This window comes from Pyrgilauda ruficollis, unplaced genomic scaffold (genome assembly GCF_017590135.1).
Source record: "Pyrgilauda ruficollis isolate IOZ18807 unplaced genomic scaffold, ASM1759013v1 scaffold254, whole genome shotgun sequence".
NCBI classification, from domain to species: Eukaryota; Metazoa; Chordata; class Aves; order Passeriformes; family Passeridae; genus Pyrgilauda; species Pyrgilauda ruficollis.
This window is the reverse complement of record NW_024523867.1, coordinates 175724-189691: the sequence shown is the minus strand read 5'-3', so window position 1 is coordinate 189691 and position 13968 is coordinate 175724. Positions and strand designations below refer to the sequence as shown.

At 36.6% G+C, this 13968-nt stretch overlaps 1 protein-coding gene across 5 annotated transcripts in view; it reads left to right on the top strand.

The window, feature by feature from the left end:
- Window positions 1-13968, top strand: part of APC (APC regulator of WNT signaling pathway) — a 95675-nt gene that overhangs the window by 32178 nt on the left and 49529 nt on the right. The window lies entirely within an intron of this gene.

The following is a 13968-nucleotide window of genomic DNA, read 5'->3' as shown; positions in this document are numbered from 1 at the left end:
TCTGTCACTGCCCTTTGTGTCATGGACTGGGAATCGCTCAGAGAGTTTTGTGTGCTTTTTAGATTCCTATGGAAGTCCTTTTCCAGGCTGTGTAAAGGAAAAGCTATCAAAGCTACATTTCTTTATTATTATTATTTTTTAATTTCAAAACTGTTTTCTAAAAACAGCTCCCAGCATGCTGTGATAAGCATTACCATTTTAGCACAGCTGTGCTTCCCAGCAGGAAGTCCAGAGTGCTGGCCAAGGCTGACAAAGCCAAGTATTGTTATTGTTTGGCTCTTGAAAATGTGGGAAACACTGGAGGTTTTCGGTGTTTTCAGGTAATTTTAAAAATGTGGGGGTTTACTATAATTACAATATTTAATGTCTTAACTGGAGAAGTTTCTTTTAACATAAAACTAAAGTTCTCCAATCTCTCCCTAAATTAATACTTCACCCAGATCAGTTCCTGCTGCTGTGTGTTGGCTGAATGTAGGCCTTCAGAGCCACCCATCCAAGAGCAAACACTACGCTCAAGTGGAATTTAGATGGATTTTAATCAGTAGGAAGATACAACATCAGCTGCATCTATGTGATCCATGATACTGAACAAGGCAGAATTTTGCAAGCATTAGAGCTGCATTAATGCAGTACTCTTCCTAAGCTGACAAATCCTGCTGCTTTTTGCTAGCAGCCAGCCAAACCAGTCTGCTTTTGGTTCCTCAGTTAGAAGGGCTCAGAAATTGTTGGTATTTCTGTATATACTCCCATATAGGGTAGGCATATTCTAAATATTACACTTTTTTTTTTTTTTCTCCATCTCCTTGCTTCCCGATCTTCTTATGACAGACTTACTGTTCATTTACAACCAATGTTTAATTTTTAAAATATGGTAATTTGATTACTATGGCAATTTAAAATATTTGAACTCAATTTTCTTGTCCTCCAGCATATAGACTGTAAGAAAAATGCACTGTAAGAAGTAAAATTCTCCTTCCTGACACACTAATTACAACACTTCAAGAAAGCATCGATATTTCAGATGCATTTAATCCTTGCATTGCAGTGTAAAATGAAAACGGCTTTGATACCTAAATTAAAAGGAAATTATAACCCTTTATATAATGTAATCCTTTATACCAGCTACTTGAAATGGTTGCCATTAACAGCTGCAGGAAAAATGTTCATTTGCTGAGTTACATGTCTGAAAACTAGTTCTGTCATTTATATTATTTTTCTTAAGACAATATTACAACAAATTTGTTAGTAACTCCCTTCCACTCCCTGTCATTGCAGTCTAAATTCAGGAAGGGAAGAACAGGACAGATGATCTTCCTGTTAGTTTTACAAAAAAAGAGTAAAAATATATTTTTTTCCTCTTCTTCTTCACATACAGGTGTTTTGTTTTTTGGTTGTGTGCTAGAGGTTTTTCTAGCTTTCGTGAAGATAATTAAATTTCCAGTGACCTAAAGCCAGTCCAGGTATACAGACTGGTCTCTAGGGCATTAATTTGGGATGTGGAATGGCTTTATGTTCTTACATTTAATCTTGCAGACCACCAAACAGAAAGTGGCTTTATTACACTCCTCTGTGCATATGAACATATGCAGAATAGAGGTCTCATTTTATTCTGTCCCAAAGTTCCCTTCTAGATCTAAGGAATGTAACACAAAAAAACCTCCAACAAAAATAACTAACTTAGTATGTTTCTTTTCATTTTGGGGGATGGGTGGAGAAGAGATTGTTCAGATTAATTAGATTTTTTCTTTTTTAACCATGTTCTATTAGGAAATCAGGGGTTCATTCCTCAGGTGTATTTGATCCTGCACCTGAACTAAGAAGTCTCTTTCCCCTGTTTGCTTCAGACCCTTTTCTTTGTAAAGGTTCACAACATAGTTTTGATTTGACTCGTACTTGAAGGATGGTGTGGGAATGATCTTGAGGTCAGATTGGAGCAGGTGGGTGAAGTTTGATGGGGATCATTGCAGGATTCTCTTAAATTGGAAGATAATTTTAGTTTTGCAGCCTTTTGGAGAAAGTATGTGTTGGCTTTTTTTGCACCGAAAGAAACTACATGGTTTTTACAGTTCCAGTGCCATAATTAGGGATAATTACAAGCAAAGTCATTAGCAGAGCGAGAGCAGTCAGGATTGAAAGCCATTTGGCAACCAAAAAATATATATACAGTATATATATATATACACAGTCAAAAAATTTCCCAAATGTCTTGGGAAAAAATTATCCTTTTGGAGTGCAGGAGTGTCACAGAGCCCTTGTAACCCCTCCTGCCAAGTGAAAGCCCAGATATTAGCCAGGGAGCAGCAGTGGGGATGACAAGCTGTGGCTCCATGGCAAACATCCCTGTTCTTGTAATCTGAATTTAATCTGTGGCCCAGTGCAGAGACATCTCGCAGTGATGCTTTGGACTGCTTTTTTTGTCTCCTCACTTCCTTACATTCATTAATCAGTTGTGAAGGGCAGTAGTTAGGAAGGGCATTTTAAAGACAATATTTAAAGAATTTGATTTTGGAAGTAACAGTGTTAAAACATTGTGTGCCCCATCTTCATAATCCCTTCATTTCAGAATTTTAAGGTAATTATACAGGAATTAAAAGCTTAACTTGAGCTCATCTTGTACATGTATTTATTATAAACTACTACTGACCTATATAAGAACTATCTCTGAATACTTCCTTTTTAATAAATCTCTTATTTAAAAGTGAAAACTCCATTTGCTGACCAGAAAACAACAGGATGGGTAAACAAAGAGAAATGTGATAATGGTGGGGGGGAGGGGCGAAATGATCAGTAAAACAATCTCCACTTCATTTTTTAATTTCTGTTGCCCTAGGGATTAAGTGTTCAAACAAAAGAAATCCCTCAGAGTATTATGACTAACTTGGGAAATTCAGTTGTTTTTATTGGCTTACTGTCAGATGAAATACAACAGTTTGGTATGATAAAATGTTCTCTCTAAATCAACAAATACCCTGTTTGATGGTCAATGAAATAACAATGTTGGCCTGTAAATAAAGAAAAGTGGTGTCAGTATCTAGATGTAACAGTAACTGCATAAAACACAGACTATGGACAAATTTAGAAAAATATAAACAGTTTTATCTGAATTCAAAACCTGTAAAATTCATGGAGAGACAAGTGGTAATCCAATGTCAGCGGTACTATTTTGTGCATATACCTACATGTCTCCCACATTTGCAAAAGACTTTTTGTGAGACTTTCCTGCCTGGTTCTTGTAGAAGACTAGTATTTTTCTCTTTAAGGATATTATTTATTTATTTATTTATTTTTAATGTCATAGCTAATTAATATCAGCATTTTTCCCTATATAAAACCTGGGGAGAAGCTGGTATGTTCACCTTACCCTCCAGAGCTTGCACAAGAGTGACATCATGTTTGATTTCCACACTCAAATGTGTGAATGCTTTGATTTTATAGTAAACCAGTAATTCATGATATCACGTGTAAGAAAGCCATTTTTAGTATATGTGATGCTCTGTGAGCAAAACATTGTCTCTTTTATTTTCATATAGTGCACTTAAAATTATATTGTACATACTGCTTCTCAGTTTATTCAGTGTCTTCTGTATTGTGTCCACATGTATCAAAAATAAAATAATAAGACTGTTGCTAGAAGGGATTCAAATTTGTTGATTTTTTTGAGAAGTGCTCTAACCAGATAAATACACACCATAAAGAAACATAGTAGTGGTTAAACTCTTTTCAGAAAATTATGAGCTGTTCATTCATGTGTTCTGGAGGGTGATGTTTAGGCAGATAATTTTCTTCATATAAACATTTTAGTTTTAATAATTTTCTGTGGGTTTTTTTTTTTTTTTTTATTTAATTAGTGTGTTTGAAGGGATTAATGTTTAAAGGACAAAGTCCTGGAGAGTTCATTACTATCACATCCATTGCAGATCCAGAGAGTGATTTATTTTTGATGTTGATGTTGTTTGTGAGTTTCTTCTGCTAATAAGCCAACTGGGCAATAAAACTTGCAATGCTATTATGTTGGATTCAAATATATTTTCACTAAATAAAAAAGCAAGACTGAAGATATTTTATTTTGAGGATTTTTATTTTGGATGTGTTTGCAAAATATTAAGCTACGGTAATTTAATGTGGTAGCGAAGGGAATATTAAGACTCTAGAGTATAATATCCCATATTTATTTCAGTGTTTTGCATACTTTAGGATGTTGATGAATTAATACTCAAATTCGCAGAATTAGAGGTAAAAACAATGCTAAAGAAGATGCCATGGGGCCTGGTTTTCATCTTCTGACATGATGGCTTTGAAAAAAATTGTGAGAAAGCTTATATTGTCTTAGAACTACAGTATACTTTTATGTCTAAATATGATTTAGTTGCGTTTTATGTGCAAATTCAACTTCCCATTATATATTTTTATGCCTATTGGAAAGAACGAATATACAAAATTTGTACCCATTATGCCCCTTGACTAAATTTAAGGTTTCCTTGTAAATGGAAACTGGACCATTCTCTCTTTAGGAATGAGTAACTGCTCTTATCAGATGTTTCCCTGATCAGGTAAGCAGGTGATTCCATTTTCTTTTAAATTGACAAGCCTCACTTTCTGCATAGCCATCACTTCTTGATATTTAATCTTGAAAACCTGTTTTGTTCTGATCAGCTGTCTCTGATCATCAGTGTTTATTGATCCTTATCATAAAGCATAGAAGGTGCTGGAGGTGATATTCTAATTGTCACAGCAATTTTTGGTTCAATGTAGTGTGGTAAGCTGTGTGCTTGCAAATTAGAATTTGAAGCCCAGCATATTCACAGAGACCTCTAATACGCACTGCTTAACATACTGTCATGTGCTATATGCACATGCAGTTTCCATCTGTCTGTGTGTGTACTTCCTCAAGTAGATGAATACTTTTGAGAGATGCTCAAGTTTGCAATAGCATCTTCAGAAATCTAGCAACAGTTTTTCTTCAGAGATACTAGAAATCATGCATTTTGCTGGGAATACTTACTGTGTCCAATGACATCAGTTTTCCATCCCTGTGCAAAGGGAGAGCGGTTTTAGCTGCATCCTCCCTTTTCATTTTTTCATTTTATCTTCATTTGGTTGGCATTGCATGCACTGAAATGTTTTGCCTAGGCATATATCAAAAAATACAACTGAAAATTTACATTAAGCCATGAAAACGTACCATTCAGATGAGAATGTTGAACTATGTTAAAATGGATATATTTGGTCTGGAATTGCTGTTAGTGAGTAGGCTACATGTAGTAACTAAACTGCTGTATAGCCTGAGATGTTTTATTTGAATCTTGAATGTAGTACAATATACATTTCTTAGTGTATCCTGTTGCACATTAGAATATTAGTAATGTTTGCAGAACTGGATTCCAGATTCTGATTTCTGATCTAGTTATTTGGTATGTTGTTATTTCTGCTAAGAGATCAAGTCAGATATAACATAGTGGATTATAGTTGCTTCATGGACTAAAACCAGTGTTGTGCTATCTCCACAGCAACTGGTTACAGAGAACTTGAGGGTATTCCCAACTATGCTGAGAACATCTCAGTAGCCATGTCTGAAATTTTAAGGTTCCTGGTTCTTTGATGATTATTCAACTTAAAGGTAGAAGATGAAGTGCAGAATAAATAGTCTTTTTACTTTAGAAATACAATAGTGTCTTAGTGAGATTTCTGCCATTACCTGTATTTCTTTTCAACATAGTCTTAAGTCATGTGGAAAAAAGAGTGAGATAGAAGAGTTTGACTGATTTCCATCATGGTAGAAATGAACACAGGAGTGTGAACAGTTGCAAAAGAATCTTCTGGTGTTGAGTGAGTGGATTGAATACATGGCAAATAAAATTCCATGGCAAAAGCATAGAAGAATCATGGCTTCTAGAAAAGAGTCTTAACTTTATGTACACCATGAGGACTAAATTAATATGGCAACAGCGTAGAAAGAGATATTAGAGATACTCTAAATACCTGAAGAATAAAAGGGCTTTTTCATGTAGTGTCCAGTCAGTGCTTAGTTTGGATCCACAAAGTTGGTCTGATAATTGGGAATTGCTGGACATAAGTAGGGAAACAGAATGATTATCATTGTGCCAGGATGAATACATGCTGATCCAGAAGATGAGTATTATGTTCTGTTCTGATGAACCTCCTCAGAGACAACCCAATAGAATTCATCATATTAGGTGCCAGAAAAATCAAGTGATCTGAAAATCTTCCTAAAGTGACATGATTGAATAAAATGGGACTTTTCAGGTGAAGACACAGAAAAAGGAGAGGGATGGGATGAATGTTGAGCTCTAATAAAAGATCGGAAGTGTCATGAGGAGAGTTATTAGGGAATTAGTAGTTTTCCTGTAGATCTGAGGGCATCAAATAACATTGTGAGATAGACAGTGGAAAACAAACAAAACAAAGGTTGTTTTGCATCATGTGTTTGCCATGGGAGGTAGAACCACTGGAGATGAGGTTTTAGGAAGTCTCCAAGTCAAAACCAGAGGGAATCTGAGGAGAGGACATTCAAGAGAAATGAACAGTAGGTTTTGTTCATGTGTCCTCACAAGGTTCCTGCTGTTGGAGAAGAAGGAGGTTGGTTTGGAAAGATGTTTGGTCTCTCTCAGTGTTAAGGATGGTGTTTGCTCTTGATTCTTGTGTAGAGCACAAATCATATGAGAAACAGCTGAGGAATCTGGGGAGGCTCAGCCTGAGAAAATGAGAGGACCTTCTTATTCTATACAACTTCCTGACAGGAGGTTGTTGGTGAGTTGGGGGTAGATGCCTTCTCCCAAGTAACAAGCAACAGGCTAGGAGGAAATGGCCTCAAGTTGTACTGGGGATGTTATGGAAAATTTCTTCACTGAAGGAGTTTGCAAACCCAGAAACACTCTGCCAAGGGCAGTGATGGAGTCACCATCCCTGGATGTAGTTAAAGGATGTGTAGTTGTGGCACTGAGGGACATGGTTTCATGTAGGACTAACCCAGTGGTGGCTTTAATGGCTGATCTTGAACATTTTCCCCAGCCTGAGTGATTCAGTGATTCTGTTATCATCCTGTAATGTCAGTACTGTGCTGCTGTGAGGTTGCAGTCATGTTACCACTACTACTACATCCTTCAGTTGTGGTATTTATTTGTTTCCCATCATCCTAGGTCTGTCTGTGCATGCCTGGCTTACTGCTCTTCGGAGAAGAATCCTGGTTTACCTGGATACAGACTGTAGTGAAAGAAACTTCTTTTTTTTTCTTCCTGCTTGAAGCAGTTGAACATAAATTTTCCCTCCTTAATTAGCCTGTGTGTCACCAAGTGATGAGAGCCTTCTAGCACACTCTTCATTTGCTCATTGCTTTGCAAGGAGTGTACCTCAGAAAGTGGTGCCTGTGTTGAATTTGCCCTTGTCCTGGCATTGTTTCCTTGCAACTTCTAGCCAGCTCTAATGAGTCAACTTCATTTTGTCTGTCTGATTTTTCAGCATTCTGGCTGACGTGGCCAAAGTTAAGAGGTTTGAGGTTTTTTAACACTTCTGTACTCCTGGTTCTTAGGACTTGTTTATATGGTAGTGCAGGCTCTGCTGTCTTAGCAGAGCTTGTTTTTCTTCTCTAAACTTACAGTTCTTTTAAAGCATGTTTTGATCTTTCCTCTGTCTGGCACACAGGAGGTGCTTTCCCTTAATTTCTCTGATACTTCACTGGATTTTGTTGTTCCATTTTGAAGAGCATTAAGCAGAAACATAAATTCCAGCCAGCAATAAAGGGAAATGCAGAAGGATTTGGAAATGCTTTGAAGAGCAGCAAAAGATACAGTAACAAGTGAGGAGTTTGTGTAATAAGTTTCCTCCTTTTGAGAAGGAAGCTGTGTGAGGTAATCAATAAATTAAAAGCATAAATGAATAAAATTCATGTGCAATTCATCTTTGTATAAGTTGCAGTGAATTTGACCACCAGATCTGTTCTTTGCTTGTAGCAATAGCAAACTTTGTGTTTGAGGTAAACTACAAAAAAACCCTTAGTAATTTGCACAACTGAGTTTATTTTTACTCCTTCTCATTTTTTGACGTAAAACCCCAGAACAAACAAAAACCCCAAAAACAAATAAAGGCATTTTATTTGGGTTTGCAGATTGAAATATTAAGGAAATTACAGTTTGATGCCATCCTGATTTTGCGACTTGGTCCGTACATCCTATAATACAACTTTACCTATTCTGCGGAAAAACTTTCCAAAGTCAGTGTGCTCAATTCTCCCAGGATGGATGAAAATATATATTTGTATAACCTAGTGTTATTTTCTAATTTGCTTCTGCAAAGGAAATTTTTAAATCCATATTTTCAGGCATATAGTCTTGTGTAATGAGTGAAGTATTTCTCTTGAAAGTTACTCCTTTATAGAAATTGAGTCTACAGGAAGACTTGAACATTTTTTGCTAGAAACTAATTTTTTTATTTTTCACACTATTAAAAGTAAACTAAAACTCCATCTTCTTCTGTCAGCGGAATTTCTTAGCTAAACTGTCTCTTTGAATGACTGTGGTCTCATTATGAGTGGGTCACATACTTTCTGGAAATTGGACTCCCCATGAGAAACACTGTCTTTGGACAGCCAGGGGAGAAATAAGTGAGAATTATGAGTTACACACCTCAGCACTGAACAGACAGTGCTCAAAATCCAAATGCACTCAGTACCAGCTAACAAAATATTTTGCTTTCAGGGTAACTGATTGTGTTTTGTCTTCTGAAATAATACAGCTTTTAAAAAATTAGTACATTAGCTGTGAATCACCTAGATGTAGAAATTTAACATTTTATCTGCTTATTAAGGGAGAACATTGGTAACATAAGAGTATCTCACACTCTAAAAATCAGGTTCCTTCTAAAGGGTTGGCTACACAGGCACATATGTCCCTGCTGTCAGTGTGAGCTTCTTTTGGCTTTGAATTCATCCCATTCTGCACAAGTGTGATAAAAATGGACAGAATATGGTGTTAGCTAGTTTTGTTCTTTAAGTAGCCATGCTAGCTTTCAGATTTTTTCATATTTGCTGTTTTTAATTGCCTGAATGAACAGCCTTACTGTAGATGAAAATAGTTGGTCTTGTCTGGTTGTGTGCAAGTGAAATGATGCATTTTTTGGTGAACAAATAGGGAGAAACGGGATTGATTGATTCAGCAGTAGCTTTCTTTGCCTCTGTTAATATTTGTGAAATTGGTGGTAAATTCTCAGCTTCTGTAACTTGTGCTGTATGAATTCACCCAGGATTTTCCTTTTCATATCTGCCTGGTTTTCATATAATTTCAACACATCCTTACCCAGCATGTAAGCACTTGAACTTTAGAAGTCTTGCAATGGAAACCAGTAATCACAGGAAACATTGTATGTTCTTACGATTTTTTTTCCCCTAATGAGAACCTGCATCTTCATTCTGAAATTATTTCGCTTGCTCTTAGTTAGATTTTGCATCTGCAGAATGTTTTTTGTGGCTTTTTGTATCCCATGCACTCATTCCTTTCAGGAGGGAGGAGGTGATGTTGTTCTGAAGGCGCATGAAGGAGTCTGTCACATTAGGATAGTGACACAGGGAATTAAAACACTGATAAGCATGGTAGATACTGCAGGAGATAGCACAATGGTTAGATCCTCCAAAATAGAAGTAATTTTGAAAATAATTATGTATATTGATCATTCAGTAAATTCTAATGTGTTAATGGAAGAAACTGTCATAGGCCGAATTGCTTCTTACAAGTTGTATCAAGTAATGAATTCTGGGAATTCAGTGACTGTGCATCTAATGCAGTCCGGCATCTTTTTAGGCTCACATGAACTAAAAATGTGGTTATAAAGTCATTTAGCATTCTACAAAACACAGATATTTAAAATATCAATGAATTTGTTTAATCTGCAAAGAAGCAGCAATGGCATTATATTGTTGGGGGTCTATGTGTTTTTATGATTTTACAATAAGAAATATTTTTACATCTTTGCAATTCTTACGTTTCTACCGGGATCCAAATTGGCTGGAAAATAAAAGAACATATTTGTTTACTTTTCTTTTTAGAATTTAAGTAGAATTAAGCTGATGATACATGTAGTTAATGCCATTACTTTAGACAACCCTCTTTCTGAGTCTAAAATCAGATGACTTTAGTTGACCTGACAGTGTACTTCCACTAAATACTTGGTACTGTCTTCTGTAAGTGGTTACAGGAAGTGACAGCTCCTGAGCATGGTGGCACTGGGTGAATATTTTCCATTTAGAAAATGACATTGTTGGAAATTAAAATGAACACTATCATTTCACATAAGAAATGCATTCCCCTTTCTGCAAGGTAGAAAGCTGAGTTGCTTCAGTGTTCCACCTCAGTCAGCAGTGCTGTCATTTGTGGTGTTATCATTTGGACCTGGCTACAGGGTTGAGCAGCCTGAGCAGTTTCGTACACTTGAAGGGCTAGAAGGGCTGCAAGCAAGCCTGATTAAGCAGCAGCAGCATAATTCACCAAAATGTGTAGGAGCAAAGAGCTCCTTCCAAGCACTCCCTCAGCCCCTGTAAATGTTCTACCATAGGTGACAGAAATGATGCGCTGTCAAGTTCATGTATTTATGACAGGTTATGTAAGACCTTAAACTTAAATTTCTACTATCTCTAAAAAAAAAAAAAGTATTCTGATGTCTACCCCCCGCATGGTTCTGACATTTAATGGTTTTGAGGAATTTGAGTGATATTCTTTTAGTATATGTTACCTTTTTTTCTGCTCTTCTAAATAGTAATTAAAACAACACTCAGTTCCATTTGAGGTCAAAAATAATTTCAATCTAGAAATTTTATGTTACATTTTCAACATACCAGGTTAAAAATATGCATACCAATGCTGTTAGAAATACTGTAATTTAAAAATAATGCTGATTTGGTTAACCATTATTTTTTTATTCATTCATTATGCATATTCCCATCCTGTATGCTGCTAATAGATGTTTGGTTACTCTCTGAAATTGTGAACACTTTCTGTATTTGTGTGATTAAACCTGGTTTTATATTCAAATGTTGTAAATACAGTGGTAACCAACATAACTGGCCTGTGAGTATATCTGGTGTGCTGCATCCAGGAGTTTCATAGATTTAATTTTCATGTTCATAAATTTTGTCATTCAGTAAATCGACGTAGCTGTGACAAAAGTGAATACAAGTAATAGATCTTAGTGTTTAAGGGGTGGGGGGGGAGAATAGTGTTTACAGAAGACCAAACATATCTGAAATGTAATCAAAATGTATTTTTATGTGTACTATATTTTTAAATATTCCTAAATATTAATATTTGTACTTACAGCTCCCAAAAATTGAATACACTTTAAGTCTTAACTCCTTGGGATTTTAAATCAGCCATTGTAAGCATTATTCCTCTGTGATTCCTTTCCTTATTAGCAACTTAAGTAAATTCACAGCCTTTAAATCATGTTATTTACAAGAACCCTTACCACTTAGCTGCATCTACCTTACTACTTAGGTGCATCTACTGTTAGTTAAGGTGCTTTTATTTACCATAGTTATGCAGTTACATGCTGACGGATCCGGACTCTTTTATTTAATTATTCATAAAGGGGGTTTTACATCAGGATTGTATTCAGAGAGTCCAAACAAAAAAACCCAACCAACCAGACAAAAAATAGACAATGTTTCAATACTTCACAGTCCAGAGATTGTGAAGACAGAAACCCTTTTAAATGATGATGAGTCGTTGGGCCTGCTCCATTTCCAAAAACATTGTTTTGTACTTCTGCACAGCACAAGATAAACTAGGTTATACTGAAGTGACCATTAAAATAATTTGACTTGCATTCTTTAAAAGAACAGAAAAAACCTTGCAGCCTTTTCTTACAGATTTATATTTGTGTATTTTTTCGGTAAGTCACTGATAAGCCAGTAAAGATTTTGCTAAGAATAATGCTGTAAACCACTTCTAAAATACTTACTGAAATCTGCATAACTAAACAGATACTAATTGAATCTTGGAGACTATTTTATGCTTTAGCAAACATGGTATCAAATTTAATATAAAATTATCATGGAAAAATACTGTTTCAAAGCACTGTATGCATGTAAACAGCATTAGTGTTGAATCCTAGATTATAAATAGTGAATAAATTAAAATTTTCATTAGCACAGGAACAGGTAACTTGCCATGTTTCCTCCAGAAGGATTATTGCAGACAACTTCTCTGTTCCTTGTTCAAGTAAAATTGCAAATTCCCTGACTTGTCATTTTAGCACACAGCCTCATTTTCCACCGGTACCTGTCCCAGGGGCTGCATCTCCTTCTCTAACTTTTGTCTCCTTTATTAGTTAGGCAGTTAGCCTATTGAATGGCCAGCTTAGCTTTTGAAGTGATGAAATTTAAAGTTGATGTCACAGCCTCATAATGGCATTGTCGCATTTTCGCCTTAGCAATAGGGCTGTAAAAAAGAAATGTAGAAAAATGGAGAAAAGATAAATTGAGAAAAATGCATGTACTGTTGGAGGAAAAAGGGGATGATACAAAAACTAGAAGTTAATATTTCAAGTAATGAATTGAAATAGAAAATTTGAGCAAGGTGATCCAGTGTGCTAGTGTTCAACTGTTGCCAGTATTTAGAAAAGAGCAGTGCCTTGCTGCCTGGACACCTCAGTCATGAAATTTGGTAGGGCAGGAAAATCTCATGGTAGTTCCATTTAACTTCTCATATTGTATCTTGGAGCAGGAAGACTCATTACATAGGGAAGTATACTGAACATGCTGAAAGAGCAGATGTGCTACACATGTGAGAGAGAGGCTTCTAAAAAGGGAATGGAAGGAGTTGTGGGATTTTAGGTTTCTCCCTTGTAAAACAGTGCTGTTTTCAGAGAAAAATGAATCATTCATTATTTCTAAATTTATCTGAGTTGACAGGTTTCCAACAAGAGTGCAAAGTACTCTCAAGACCATTTCACATATCCATACTGCCCTTTTAGACTTTAAGCCAAGACTGCTGTCTGCAGTTCTGCTCTTGCATCACACAGTGCAGGAGCCCTTCTTTGAAAAACACCACATCAGTTGTTTGTCTGCCTTTGCTGACAGGGCAGATGTTATGTATGGAGATGGCTGGGCCACATGGCTGATGAGGGTGCCATTAAACATACTTAAAAGCGCAAACACAGGGAAGATGTCTTTCCAAGAGTACATATTTTATCACCCCAGGATTGATCCTAAAGGCAAAGCTGACATTAACAGGCAGTGCAGTAGGAGAAACTTTGTAGGTGAATGTAGGTGTTGAGGACCCAGCACACATTCAATCTATATTTCAGGCTGTTTTGTCTGGACTAGCTTCAGACTGGTCCCATGGAGTGAATGCCCGTTAGCATTCCTGGATGTAACTGCTGGCTTGGCTTGATCCAAAAGGAATTTGGTTCATGCTCCAAGATACCTGCAATGGGAATCCAGGTACAGCTGGCGTGGGAGGATGGAAGTCTGGTATCAGACTGGTCCAAACTAAGACATGAACGTGGACAAACACCTTGACTCCATCAGTAAACTGGAAATTTGGGTGTCTGTACTCCAGAATTATTCTTCCCAGAGCAGCATGGCAAAGGCTGCAGTACCTGGGCTGCTACCATTTGGTCTGAGTCTAGGGCTTGAAATTATTTCCCCAGAACTCTGCACAGTTCTGTACTGTCCTGAGTTGACTGTATGATGCTTTTATCCCTAATTGTTTGTTCTGTTTATACTGAATAATAAGTTTACACCTTTAAGACTTGTCCAGAGAGTAAAAGGGGGAGGAAAGAAGCGTGCAGTTTGTTTTCAGACACTGCACTAGCTCCTCCACATTCTTCCTCCTGGACTGTTGGTGTCTGCGGATGGACAGACAGCAGGACAGATCTCTCCTTTACTATCCCCTTTGGGGGTTATCTCCCAAATTTGCCCTGAACCAGGACAAATCTTGGTTCAAATTCCTTTTATTCTAC